Raw genomic sequence first — 14,752 nt, 5'->3', positions numbered from 1 at the left:
AATTCAGGAGCTCATGAAAAATTTCTACGAGCTAGAAGTTGTAATCTCCCTTCTATAGATATGAAAACCGAGGCCCAGATAAGTCATGGATAAGTGGTGGAGCTGGAATTTAAACCTCTTTGGAATGCAACCTTGAACATTTAATATCTTCACTATTTTTCCTGACAGCAATAATAGCAACAAGAGTAAAATGGTTAATCCTTAATCAGCTATTTTCCAAGCATCCTTCTTACATTTTTACATTTAATAAATCACGTAATCATTACAGTAGCTCTATGAAGTAGGTATTGGGGACAAAGGATGTTGCCTGCCATTGCAGTAAACAGTGTTGTCCACCATCAAGTCATCAGCCACTGCAGCTGCCCACCTAGACAGTGTGCCCTGAGGAGGATTCAGAATGGAGAAAAACAGGATACTGGCCCTAGATAGTTAAGATACATATGTAAGGAATAATTTCAATGAGCCCAGACTCTTTCATCTTCCCATACACAGAAAAGCACTAAACATTAACCTGAGATGTCTGTTTTTTGTGATTAGCAGTATTCTTTTGATGTTTGACTACATGAGTTCTTTTTGTTTGTTTTCCAGCAAAAACTCCTATATATCCTGGCTCCTCCCTTACCTCTTAGGAACAGTTCCTCAGAGATATTTGAGAGGGTGTCTCCTGAGCTATAGTCCTCAGTAAGGTCCCCAAATAAAACATAACTAGCACCTTTTAGGTTGTTCATTTTTCTTCAGTTGACAGTATTATACTATTCTCATTTTAAGATGAGGAAACTGAGAAACCAAGACATTAAATTCCTGTCCAATGTTTCATTGCTAATAAATGTCAGAGCCAAGATTGAACTCCAAGGCATACGCGCTTAACCGCTATCTATATTGCCAGTATCAGTGTCGGTGTAGATGGAGGAAGCGGCTACTATAAATACGATAGGAGGTAGCATACTGCATGTGACCACTATGGAAAACAGTTTGACAATACCTAATAAACTTGAAGGTGTACCTGTGAAATGGAGCAGGACCCTATGGTCCTTGCCCGCCATGTCCTCCACCTGCCTTTTGTCTATGGAAAAACTTTAGCCAAAAAAATAAGTTTAATCAGAGAAGTAAGAAAATGCAGAAACAAAGGAAACAGTTAAAGGAGACCAAATAATAATGGTTTAGTCATTAAGTAAAGTCAAGGACCTTTAGTTCTTCCTCAAGGGCTACAGATAATATTCTGAGCCATATCCCGTGAGCCGTCTTATAGATACTGCAACCCCCACCAGGTGGAAGCAATTAACTACACGATGACCAGACTGTAGCCATGACATAAGCTGCCACAATTCCGAGAACTGGCCTCAAGGAAGTGGGAACAAACCAACCCTGGAACTGAAGATTAACTGTGCTTAAAACAATCAAGATGACACTGGTCAGACCACCATGTGACCAATTTCAAGATGACTGTCAGAACTGACTGTGCTTTTTCTACATTTAACCCCCTCCCTCTGCCTGTAAAAGCCCTTGTCCACTGATTGTCAGTGGGGGGCAAAGGGGGGAGGAGGAATCAGCCTTTGGACAGGAGTCCACCTTCCCCCCTGGTTGCTGGCACCTGAAATAAAGCAGACTTTCCTTTCTGGCAGCTTGCCTCTTTATTGGCTTTTGAGTGGTGAGCAGCCAGACCCCCACTTTCAGTAACACATACACTATGACACAGAAATCCCAAATCAGTATATATTAATTAGCTTTTACACATTTGCACAAGCAAACATTTTAAAAAGAGAAGTAAGGATTGGATTCAGGAAGGGGGGGTGGGGTCACAGCATTTGTCACATTATTCTGTGTACTTTTCTGTAATTTGAAATATTTTGTATAAAAAATAATGCTAGCAAATAGGAGTGACATATTTAAAAGTAGTACTTTATTAGTGATAACACAAATGGGACAAAATAAGACACATAACAGTACCAAATAGGCACTTGCAAACCACTGATTTCAGGTAAGGGTGGAGAAATTAGGAAAGGAAAAAAAAATCCAAAAGGGCAAGTGAGAAGTGAAAGGCAGAGATATAAAAGGAGGGGAAAGAAAGACCATGGAAGTTGTGGAGGGAAAAAACCATCATGTAAGGAGAAAGTGATCCATAATATCAAATGCGGGAAGTCCAATAAAACTAAATATTTAAAATATCTATTGAATTTATTGTGTAAGAAATCTATTAACTAGTTTCAGTGAAATGGTGGTGGTGGAAACACTATTGTGGTAAGTTAATAAGTCAAAAGAAAATAAACAATTTGAGACAGGACATGTAAGATATCTGCGGCATAATAAGAAATATATTTCATCTGTCTCTGGTTCAATGAGGTGACTAAGGGTGGGGACCCTAGATAGACTCAAGATGGGGTTGGTCACCAGAAACACCAAACATGTGATTTGAAGAAGGTAGGAATTCTCAGCCCCACCCCGCCCTCAAGGTAAGAAAGGAGACCTGGAGATAGGGTAATGACGTCTCTTCAGGGACTTCCCTGGCGGTACAGTGGTTAAGACTTCACCTTCCAGTGCAGCGGGTGTGGGTTCGATCCCTGGCTGCAGAGCTAAGATCCCACATGCTTCGTGGACAAAACACCAAAACATAAAACAGAAGCAATATTGTAACAAATTCAATAAAGACTTTAAAATGGTCCACATTAAAAAAAAATCTTAAAGAAAAAAACTCTTCAATAACAACGTTTGGAGAGCTGGATGTGCCACACACCCTGACTCCAGAGGGACAGAAGCTCTTGTACTCAAGGACCTTCCAGACCTTGCCCTATGTATTTCTTCACCTGGCTGTTCAGTTGTAGCTTTTATAATAAACCAGTAAACCCAAGTAAAGTGATTTCTGGTGCTCTGTGAGCCATACTAGCAAATTACTGAACCTGAGGATGGAGCCATAGAAATCCCTACAGTCTGAAGTGTGAGTGGTTCAAGAGTTGTAACTGGCATTTGAAGTCGGGGCAGTCTTGTGAGACTGAGCTCTGAACCTGTAGGGTCTACACTAACTCCCAGTAGTTAGTGTAAAAATTGAATTGAATAGCTGGACACCCATCTCATTTCAGAGAATTAGTTGGTGTCAGATGATGCATCACAGTATCCCATCCAAGAAGTCTGAGATAAAGTGAACAGAGGCCAGTTAGTAACTGGAGGATCAAGGGAAGTTGTATTTTTGTTTGTTTGTTTTTGTTTTGTTTTTTATAAAAAGGTTTGGAAATACAGTTGATCCTTGAACATGTGGGGCACCAATCCTCCACAAAGTCAAAAATCCACGGGTACCTTTTCAGTCAGCCATTCATATCCATGGCTCCACGTTCACAGATTCAACAACAGGATCATGTAGCACTGCACTATGTATTTAGTAAAAATGATTCATGCGTAGGTTGACCTGCGCAGTTCAAACTTCTGTTGTTCAATGATCAACTGTATTTTACAGGTTAAGGGAGTACTTAGGAGGAAGAAGAAGTTAATTAGGAGACATTGAAGAGTGAAGCTAGATCACCCAGGAGGTGGGAGTGAAGAGGAAGTCATCAAGAGTAGATTGGGAAGATTTAACCCTGTACACTGAATGGGAACAAAGAGGAATGTGATTGTTGATTTTACTTTTGTTATTTTAAGAAGAGACAACAAAGTCATTTGAGTATGTCTCTGATGGCTTAAATTCTTTGTGTAAAGAAGAAATTGAAATCTTCCATTAAGAAAAGGAATTCCAAACCTAGTTAAGAGAAATGAAGTTTATACAGACATTTAGGAAATAAGAGACAGATGATGAGTAAAGAAAATAATTGAGTGAAATCCCTTTTCTTCACGTCTTTCTCTAGCCAACACAACAGAAAATAAAGATGCCTGAAAGAAAAGAAAATTGAAACTTATTTTACAGTTGATTCTCTAAGGACAGAGCTCACATGTTTATAAACACAGACAGTCTAAAGGGAACATGGGTAGTTGATATGGGTATAGTGGGAAAATGTCCTGCTGACATTAGCTAATAACTTTATTTTGCCCCAACAGAGATTTTAACTCTCTATTTCTACCAAAGCACAGTTTCCACTGAATTGCAGTATTCATTAATTTGGATTTCACTATGTTGAACTGATTTTTATTGCTATTGGTTTTTATATAGAGAATAATGTATAGATTCAAATTGGCATTACAAAAATGTATCAGAGAATATAGTATTTTTTAATCCACAATATAGTTAATAATACATATCTTTAGAGAGTAAACATTGTTATGTATTTGTTAACTAAACAGTTGTATCTTTAATACATAAGAATGTATTCATATTGGGAAATAAACTACTTTGAAAATATTTCAATCTGTATGTAACTTATTTATTTTTTTTTTACAAAACACAAATTAATTTGAAACTTTAACTCCAGAAAATAACCTCCTGGAGTTACAATTTAAAACCACGTACAAGTATTGTTAGGATAATTATAACCATAACTTGTGACTTAGGCTTAGAATTAAAAAAATCCATATAATATAATTACTCATAAAAATAAAATATCTGCCATAGTTTTATGTTTATCATACCTCCAGCATAGAATTCAGTTTATTTCATTCCATATACACAGAGTATAACTATTTCACTCTTTAGTAGTTAAATGGCATTAAAAAATGCTTTTGTCTCTTTGCCTTGTTTTTTAATGACTCCACTGTTTAAAAATGGCAGTTTGATTTTAATATCTATGCATCTTCAATCTGAGGGAGTATGATCTTCAAATAATTGAAAATTGGAATTAAAAACATTTTAATCTTCATTAGCTTTTAATTAGAGCACTCAAAATACTTTTTTTTTTTCAAACCTGGATTTCTCATAGCAACAATTATAGAGGCCTTATTACTCAATACTTAATTTTATACTTAGGTATTCATTTAAATTAGAAAAGAAAGCAGCAGAAAATACATTACTTCTACAAGTGCATATTTGTGAGATGTTGCAAGTGAACATCATTAACATCTTTAGTAAATCTTTTAAGTGAATTAAAATGTTTGTTTCATGAAAGAGACCAAAATAGAAATAATCAATTGTAATCTACAAAATTCTGAATTAATCAATTTAGAATTGATATTTAATTATATGAATGCAGAGTTAAGTGATAGTTGACATAGTTATTGAGTTTCAATGCCTGAGTAATAAAGCTATAATATGGTGAATGGATGTGAGTCTAATAAATTTTGATCATTCAGGTCAGCACAATTGTGTTTGCCACTGTTTCAGTTATGTATGCACATATATATATGTGTACTTATACATGTGTATATATATATATTTTTTTTTTTTTTCAAGTATCCAATCTTCCCTATAGTGACCAGGTTAACCTACCCATGAGAAACTTGGAAAACTTACTTATAAAAACTTAAAATTTATAAAAAACATTGAAGAGTTTAACAAAACAGAACAGTAGTGAATTACATGGATTATGCAAAAACAAAACAAAACAAACAAACAAAAAAGCCCCATGAGTTAAAATTCAGAATGCTTCCAAAATTTACTTTTAAAGTGAACCTACAGTTTTCCATCTGACTCTCCATTAAAATACAAGTATAAAATAAAATAAATTAAAAATAAATAAAACAAAGTTAAGTTAGACCCAGAACTATGTTCCCTTCAGTCCTTTTTGGTTTTTGGCGTTTTCCATCTCCAAGCTGCTTTTGGAACACCTTCCTTTATTCAAGTCTAAGCCTGGTGAGTGTGGTCTGAAACTTCATCCCAGATGTGCTCATAGCACAGCAATAGAGTCTTCATTACATATCAGAATTAGAGAAAATCCAAACTAATGTAGCATATTACACAGAAGGTACTAGATAAAAATCAAGGAAAATTAACATAATTGCAGACAATTATGTTTGTCCAGGTGACAATGGCAAGGAAGGGTTATACAAGACCCAAGATCCAAGTGATCCCATACCAGCAATGTGTCTATGTGTTTCCCAGAATGGATTCCTTCTCTATCTGGGCAGCTCAGGAAAGAAAAGGAACTCATATTTATAGAACATTAGTAGTCAGGCAATCTATCTTTGCTTCACAGTTATTATCAATTCTATTCCTCACAACAACTCTAAGTGGTAGGTATCATTCTCTATAGTAAACGTCACTGAGGTTCAAAGATGGTAAGTGACTTACTTTAAGTGATACAGCTTGAATTGAAACCAAAGTTTTCTGATTTAAATTGGATTTTTGTTCATTACAATCATGTTTCCCTAATGTACATTTTAATAAAAATCCTCTGGAAGCTTAACAAAAGGCAGATCCTTAAACCCTACACCAGACTTACTGAATCAGGATCTGCAGGAGAATTTTGAGAAACTCCTACAGGTAAAAAGATATCAGGAATTTGTGTACATACTATGGATTCTCCTTTCTGTCCCAAATGCTGTAAATTGTGTAAAGACATTTAAAATTTTAAATCAATCCATAATTATGCTGGAGAAGGAAAATCAAACAAACAAAAAAGCTATAGTGGATTAAAATTGTGAAAAGTCCTTGAAAGAGAGAATGCAAAATGGATGAGATGGAAGAAGAAGCTGAACATTGGAAATATTCACAAACCTAAAACTACTATAATTCACCCTTGACTAAAGTTTAAATGAACGATAGGTAATAAGGATAACTAAGAAAATGTTCATAGAGAAGAATCCTGCCATATCAGATACCATGACAATGTTAAGCTAGTCATCAAAGAAAAGATGGCATTGTAGAGCAGAGTACTGCTCTTACAGGTTACTTGCATTCTAATATCCTTAAGGTCCAGGAAACAAAAAAGCCAAACATACAGGGGAAAGATTTTATTAAAAAATTAAACTTTAAACAGGAGTTCCCATAATAAAGAAATTAAGCTCTCTGAGATAGTCACTGGTGTTTCCTGAACTATTCGATACAAACTTCTTCCTAGAAGAATCATTCCATGTTAAATGCCAAGTGCTGGAATCTTGACTTATGTAGGACAATATAGAAAAAACCCACATTGTATTTGCTAACTTGTAACTGATGTGTTTCATGGGGATCTATTTTATGTACATTGTATTGATTTTCTCTTATGTAGATAATGCAGGACCTTGGGTATGGTTTTCTCCTTGACATCTGGGTAAGAAAAATAAAAACTATGGCTCAAGTAGATTCAAAATCCAACATAACAAAAAGCCTTGTTTACTTGACATCAAGGATCAGTATTGCACAAGGGAGTAGTGATTTGAAGTTGACTGTATATAATGATGTCAGAAAATGAGAGGGAGCCTGTAGGCAAGCAACAAGACTTAGTTGGGGTGCCGCAACATGGAAGCTAGATATTTACATTTTATCCCTAGACTGGTCCACTCATGACCTAGGTATCTCCCTTCTCTTTGAGGAATACTGTCGTAAATTGGGCAGAGGGAGAAGAAGTTGTTCTAAGTAGATGGAAAAGAATGGGAAAAATGGGCAGCCTTCGTCTATACCCAAGGGACAAGGCAAATATTCTCTCTTAGCAACAGACTCCTTCTTCCAGTCTCCCTGAAAGTAGGCTAGTATATATACCATAGTAAAACTTCCTATCCCATCCTACAAGGGAGACTTATTACAGTCTAACAGGAATTATAAACTAAAAATTCAAGAGCACAGTCAAGAATTAGTTCATTGTGTGTAGAACAATACTGTGATAGAAAAGAAAACAGCAGATATCCTTGGCCAACTTTTGACCCTAGAAAAAATGTAAAACCAAGGGAGCAGTCAGCCCTCAAGAGGATGGACAAGAGAGCAGCACAACCCCTGAGAGCATACTGGGGCTATCTGAACTAAGTATAAGGTTTCCAGGTGCCCTGAAGTGTGGTTCTGAGGTAGAACATGGCCCTGGCTGGGCAGGTGGACCTCACTCCTGTGACGAAAACATGGCTTGAAGAAATGTTTAGCGGAGATTTTGAGTGTGAGGTCCAGTATAGGAGTCCCCCGTGCTCAGATGTAATGTTATTACTGGTCCAGATCATTACCCAGGAAGGAAGAAAGTCATGAGTCCTCAGATTGAGAGGGCCAATTAAAGGCCAAAGAGGATAACAAAAATAAATTCACACCCAGATGGTTTTATAGATAAGTTATATCAAATTTCAATTTAAAAAAGATAATTCTTTTTGCCAGATTAACATATCCATTAAACAGAGATCCAAATAATAATAATAATAATGGTAATTCAGCTGTTGTGAATGTGATAATCTTTTATGCAAAGCTCATATTCATGAATGAGATATTGAAAGGGAGAGAGAGGTAAGGAATTCATAGAGTATTTTCTGGTTGAATCTAAATATTAATCTGCTCTTGTCTACCTTACATTTTACTAAAGACAATCTTATTTACTTCAAGTATTGCAGGAATTCACAGCTATATTCTATGGTACTAAAACATGTGGGTCCAGGCCTCCTTTCTGAAATTTTCTCATATATCAAGTTACCTATGTGAGATTCCTCTAGAATTTTTCCCAGAACTTCTCAAGCAAAATATGTCCACAATCAAACTCTTAATCGTTCTCTAAAAATCTACTTCTCCTCAGATCTTCACCTGAAGATATAGCACCATCCGTGGCTCAAAAGAAAAAAACTGGAATCATCTTGATCCCTCCATATCATCCACCTTGTCCTACACAGCCATCATCCCATCCAATCACTTCTATTATGAAATGCATTGTAAATTTTATCCACCTCTATGCTCTATGTTCTACTTTGAAGTACTAAAAGAGCCTACTAACTTGTTTGCCAGATTTCACTACTGCCACATCTTATTCCATTCTCCATGTAGCAGCCAGGATGATCTTTCTTTTTTTTCTTTCTTTCTTTTCTCTTTTTTCTTTAAATACAACAGAAATCCCATCACATCACTCCCCTGCTTAAAAACCTTCAATAACTTCCCATGGACTTAATATCCCAAATCCTTGGCATGCCCTTGAAAGCTCTGATTTTATCTTCTCCCTTGCTGTTCACAGCAACCAGCCACACTGGTATTTTTCCTGTATTTTGAAAGTGTCAAACTATTTCACACATAGGGCCTTTGCATCATACAGTATAAGCCCTCTTACTCTTTATGTGAATAACTTCTCTTCACCTTTCAGATATTAATACAAATGACAATTCTTCTGTCAAATCATCCCTTCCCTCTTGAAAATAAAGATCACCAACCTACTATCACTCTGGTTCTTTTCTTTTATAACACTCAAATAATTATTTGTGATTTAATTTGTAAAAGTCCTTCTCTGCCATGAGTTTTTAATCTACACTATTGAACCTTAAGTATATAGACTATACCTGATACTTGGCAAGCATTCAATAAGTATTTCTTATAGTAATGGACAAATGATAGTATATTACCAATTTTTCAAAAGTCCATACATTGAATATTAAGTAAAAAAATAAAAGGTCAGGGACTTCCCTGGTGGTCCAGTGGTTAAGAGTCCGCCTTCCAATGCAGGAGGCGCAGGTTCAATCTCTGGTCGGAGAACTAAGATCCCACATGCCACGGGGCAACTAAGCCCGTGTGCACTCTAGAGCCCGCACACCATGGCTAGAGAGAAGCCCGCATGCCACAGTGAAAGATCCCGTGTGCCGCAACTAAGACCCAACACAGCCAAATAAATAAATAACTTTTAAAAATAAATAAATGAAAGGCCAAAAACTAAAAAAAAAAAAAAAATCCTCAGCAATGTAATCATATATGATTAAACTTGTTACTGAAAAACAATGCCAGTTTAATTTGTGAAATTATATTCTGTTTTTACGTTAATTTTAAAAGTTAAATAAACTAAGATCTACTAATTTTTGCTTTTGCTACATTTTAAAGTGCTAACTGAATCATTCAACCTGAGAAGGAACTTCATCATAGTCATCACATATAAGTCCCTATAGATAGCATAAAATATTTAAGCATTCAAATTAAATTAGATATTTAAAAACCATCAAAACTTAATTGTCAGTTGACAATGATCAAGTACATTCTTTGAAATATGAAAATGAAGCTTCAAAGTAATGAAGATTAGCCAGGATCCCTCATAAGGGAGGGAGACATAAATATGAGCTGTTTAAAATGTTTAATCAAAATATTTTTCAAGGATATTTTAAATCAATGCCTATAAAGATAAGTCATTTAGTATTTTAGAATATTTTAAATGAAAAGCTGAAAACTACTAGAAATCAGGTCATTTTTAAAAGTCCTTTGGAAGCGTCCATCATTTGTATTTTTTATGATGGGACTAGTTTCTTTTCAGTTTTTCTTTTTCCCGCCTTAAACTATGTTTCAAAAAAACCCAGGGCCTTCCAAGTCCTGATACAATTGCAACAGAAATTCAATGTAGTTTTTCTTGTATTAAAGATAAATCTAGTTATCAAACTGGCAGAGTCTGTTTGTTATCAGTTGGTCTGCAGGCAGTCTAGAAGATCAGAGACTGGCACCAGAAGAGCTCAGGATTGGAAAGCTTGAATTACCTGCATAGAAAAGGTGAAGCTCTCTGGTCCATGAGGAAAGAATATGTATCTCCCACTACAACTGTGTAAACCTGATACTTGCAAAGTGGAAGAAACTAAGAAACTATGGCTGCAAAATACATATATACATATACATATATAAATTTGATTATATTTATAAACTATGTGTGTGTATATTTGATCCACTAGAGTATATGTCCCTGTATATCAAATGTTTGAAATAAATGAAAAGCTCTGGATTGTGCATTTCCACATGAACAAACAAATAATTAGAAACAAATGGATCCAGCACTTTTACCTCTGTCACAGAGACAACAGATAAATTTCTAGGAGTGGTATTTTAGTCTCTGTCCCTTAAGTTACAAAGCTCAGTTAATTTTAAAATAAGACTTTCAAGATTCTCTGGTTGATTTTAAAATCGGTGTTTGTGTCTAGTCATAGCTGAAGGAATTTATTGTGAAATTGGCTGGGCCACCCCAGCCTCCAAATCATGTTGGCTAACCTCTTGCTAGAGGCATGGGCTACATTTTCTGTTGTCGCCTTTATAGCTGTGCATAGAGTTTAACATGTTCAAACTTAAAATAAGAAAATCTTCAAAATAATAGACATTTTATTTAAAAAGTCATAAAATAAACGAATATAAAAAGAAAAATAATTCAAAGCAGCAGTTCTCAAACTTTTTGGATTAATGATATTTTTGTATGCTCAAAGTTATCAAAGACCCTCCCAATGTGTTTATATAGATTATATCTATAAAAATTTACTGTATATGAAATGAAAACAAAGAAAAATTAAATATGTATTTGTTTTAAAATAGAAGTAATAAACCCATTATATGTTAACATAAATAATGATTGTTGTGAAAAACAATAAATTTTCCCCCTAAAAAATTAGTAAGAAGAGCAACATTGTTTTACACATGACTTAATAAAAGAGAGCTGGATTCTAATATCTGCTTCTGAACTCGATTTTTTGTGTCATATTGCTTTTGTTGAAGCATATGAAGAATATTCAATATCATATTTGTAGCTGGAAAGGGGAAGAGTATTTTAATAGACTTTAGAGGTGATTGTTCATATTCTTCTTTGATGCTATACCAAAACTCACCAAGTGGTAGGGTTTTTTGTTTGTTTGTTTTGTTTTTTAGATTAGTTGAAATATGGATTCTGAAACCAGATCAATGAACTTTTCATACACTGTTACATTCAAATCTCTTGTTTTATTTTGCATGGATCTCTTACCCACACATGATTTTGTCATATTACATATTAGTCATCTGGAAAATATTGATTCACTGAGTTATGTGGATCTTCCAAATGCTGACACATCTGAGTGAACAATATTTTTAAAAAATCACATTTGTTAGTATTATCACCAGTCTCCTCAAAAAGCCTTAGCCCATAGTGGCTGAGTGTTCTGAATGCCGAATGTTCACATGAAAGCTTAAATTGTGTTGTTGACAATTAACAATATCAGTTGTTTTCCTTAAAGTTGCAGACTTAGCTTCACTTTTGAGAAAGTGTTTGCCAGTCACTGTAAGTCTGAAAAACTATGGTTTGCTCCTCAGACATTCTTTCCAGTGTGTACCAAGAACAAAAGCAGTTCAGCTCACAACTCAAAAACAATAATCAAGTGTTCTTCCCCATAGTAGTCGTAATTTGGTATGTGGCAGAAGTCTTTTATGGATGTTTCCTATCTTGTCACACAGATAGTAAAAATATTTTATTCAAGGGTACAGATTTAATAACATTAGTTGTCTTTACTAATGTATTAAGAATATTTTTATGTGAAACTGCCTCTTTAAAAATTTTTCCCTTCTGAGAGTGGTGAAGAACACATTTTGGGACTCTCTTGATTAGTGTTAAGGTTCCAGCAATTTTTCCTACCATATCACTTGCACTATCAGTGTAAATATCACCAAACTAAAAAAGTCAAATATGATCATAGTAATATTATGACAGTAGTTTCGACCTGGTCGAAACTACTGTCATAATATTACTATGATCATATTTGACTTTTCCACTGAAAAGGTCTGGGAATTTAGGGGCCTACACAAATCACCCTTGAAAAGCCAATGAAATAAATAATTCAAAACATGGCTAATTCAAAGAAATAATGGATACATATTAAAAGAAAACAAGAAAACTTGAAGGGGATACAGCTGGCTGAATCTGGGAAAACTTGAGCATAAAGTTAATAATTTCAGTAAAAGATCATGGTCCTTTGAATAACTATTCATGAACTCACTGATTAAATACATAATTTAATAAGTGAAAGAGAAAGAAAAGCTCTGCTTTACTATAGAAAGCCTAATAATAATGTAGAAGGAATAATGGAATTAGAAAATCATTTGTCAACCATCACAAAAATAATTATGGTACTCAGAATCCAAGATGGCCTCCAATTATTCCACTTCCTGATAGTCACACCCTATGTACTCACTTTTCACATTGAACACCTGTGTAATAGATAAGATATAGTAGAAATTATGGTGTGTGCCTTCTTAGGCTAAGACATAAAACACATTGAAGCTTCTATTTTATTCTCTCTTAGATCATTCACTACAGGGTTAAGCACTTACCATGTCGGAAGGGCACACGAGCATCCTGATGAAGTCTCAAATGGGAAAGAGCTGAGACCATATGGCAGCCAGTGAGGAACTGAGGTCTCTTGTCAGTAGTCATGTGAGTCAGTCATCTTGAAAGCAAATCCTTCGACTCCAGCCAAGTCTTCAAATTGACTATAGCTCCAGCCACCATCTTCATTGCCACCTATGAGAGATACTCAATTAGAACCATCTGATAAAGCGTCTTCTGAATTCCTGACCCACAGAAACTGTGAGATAATAAGTGTTTGCTGTTTTAAGATGCTACATTTTGAAGTAATTATTTACACAGCAAGAGATAACAGTAATCACTTCATGCAACCTTATCAATGGATTCTAAAACTAAAGGTAAAAATCTGAAGAGTAAGTCAGTATGTGCATAGGTATAATGTATCATCCCATAAATTGTATACTGATTACAAGGAGAAAATAGCAACTTTGTAGGAGACACAGAGAGAGAAGGAAGGAGAGAGAGGAGAGAGGAGAAGAAGTGGAAGAAGAAGAAGAATAAGAGGGGGAAGAAGAAGGAACAAAGAACGGAGGCAAGGAAGGGAGGGAGAGAGAGGGAGTCTTACAATTTTTCCGTAAGACTGAAACTACATCAAAAGAAAAAAGAAAAAAAAAAAAGGAATCCACATATGCACAGTACATTACATGTATATCTATACTTTGGTATTTTATATAATTATGTACATATATACTTTATTTACAGTTCAGAAAATAGTTGCACTTTTATTTTATGAAAATGTAACTTCTTGGATGGTAAGGGAAATCAATTATCAATCTGACAAAATTTTGTTTAAACAAAATACTTGTTGTATTAATATGTTCATCTACCAAATAAATATACAGTTATCCAACATATTGATTATAATTATCAAACGTAAGCATAAAAAATCCAAGCATGTATATTCCAGAAGAGAAACTTAGTCATGAACATTAAAGTACCAACTCTGGAGGCCAAACATCTGGTTTCTGATCTTAGTTGTTGTTGTTTTAACTTACTAACTAAATGACTGCATACTATATGATTTCTCTATGATTGAGATGGGGATAGTTATAATAGTTACGTCATTGTCTTCTTGCGAGGATCAAATGAGTTTATATATGCAAAATCCTTGGGACATTGTCTAGTACATGACGAGTGATATACTACCTACGAAGTTGATTTTTTGTTTGTTTTGTTTTTTAAATAGAAATTTTAAATCAAATTTACACAAATGAGAGTAGACATTCTTCAAGGGCTTACTGAATGTTTTGGAATGCCTGGCAAAGCATGCTTCATGTACTAACTCTGCCCTTCATGTACTAACTCTGACATCTACTCTTAGCATCTGTAGAGAAGGATTCCAATCAGGCTTAAGTAACCCCAGCCCAGTACTTGCCCAGGCTCAGACATCTTCTTTAATGCCTGATCTTTAAGACAGCAAGGTTTACTGTCCAAGTCCAGATTCTACTTTAGTGATAAATGTAAGAACACCTTTGCTTCAAATACTATATTGGAGAACTAATACTTAAAATCTTGTGGGTTGTTTCAAAATAATTCCAAATATTTTGAAAATTATTATAATTTATTTATATCTTATGATTGGAACTGGAGGGTGCCATGTAGAAGTCTGTTTATCAAGAACTAGCATCTACAAACAGTAATATAGAGCAGTGGTTCTTATTGGGGCAATTCTGCCCTGGGGA

The sequence above is a fragment of the Balaenoptera physalus genome (genome assembly GCF_965194825.1).
Source record: "Balaenoptera physalus genome assembly, chromosome: 4".
NCBI lineage: Eukaryota > Metazoa > Chordata > Mammalia > Artiodactyla > Balaenopteridae > Balaenoptera > Balaenoptera physalus.
The sequence above is the reverse complement of the archived record's forward strand: the minus strand, read 5'-3'. Positions refer to the sequence as shown.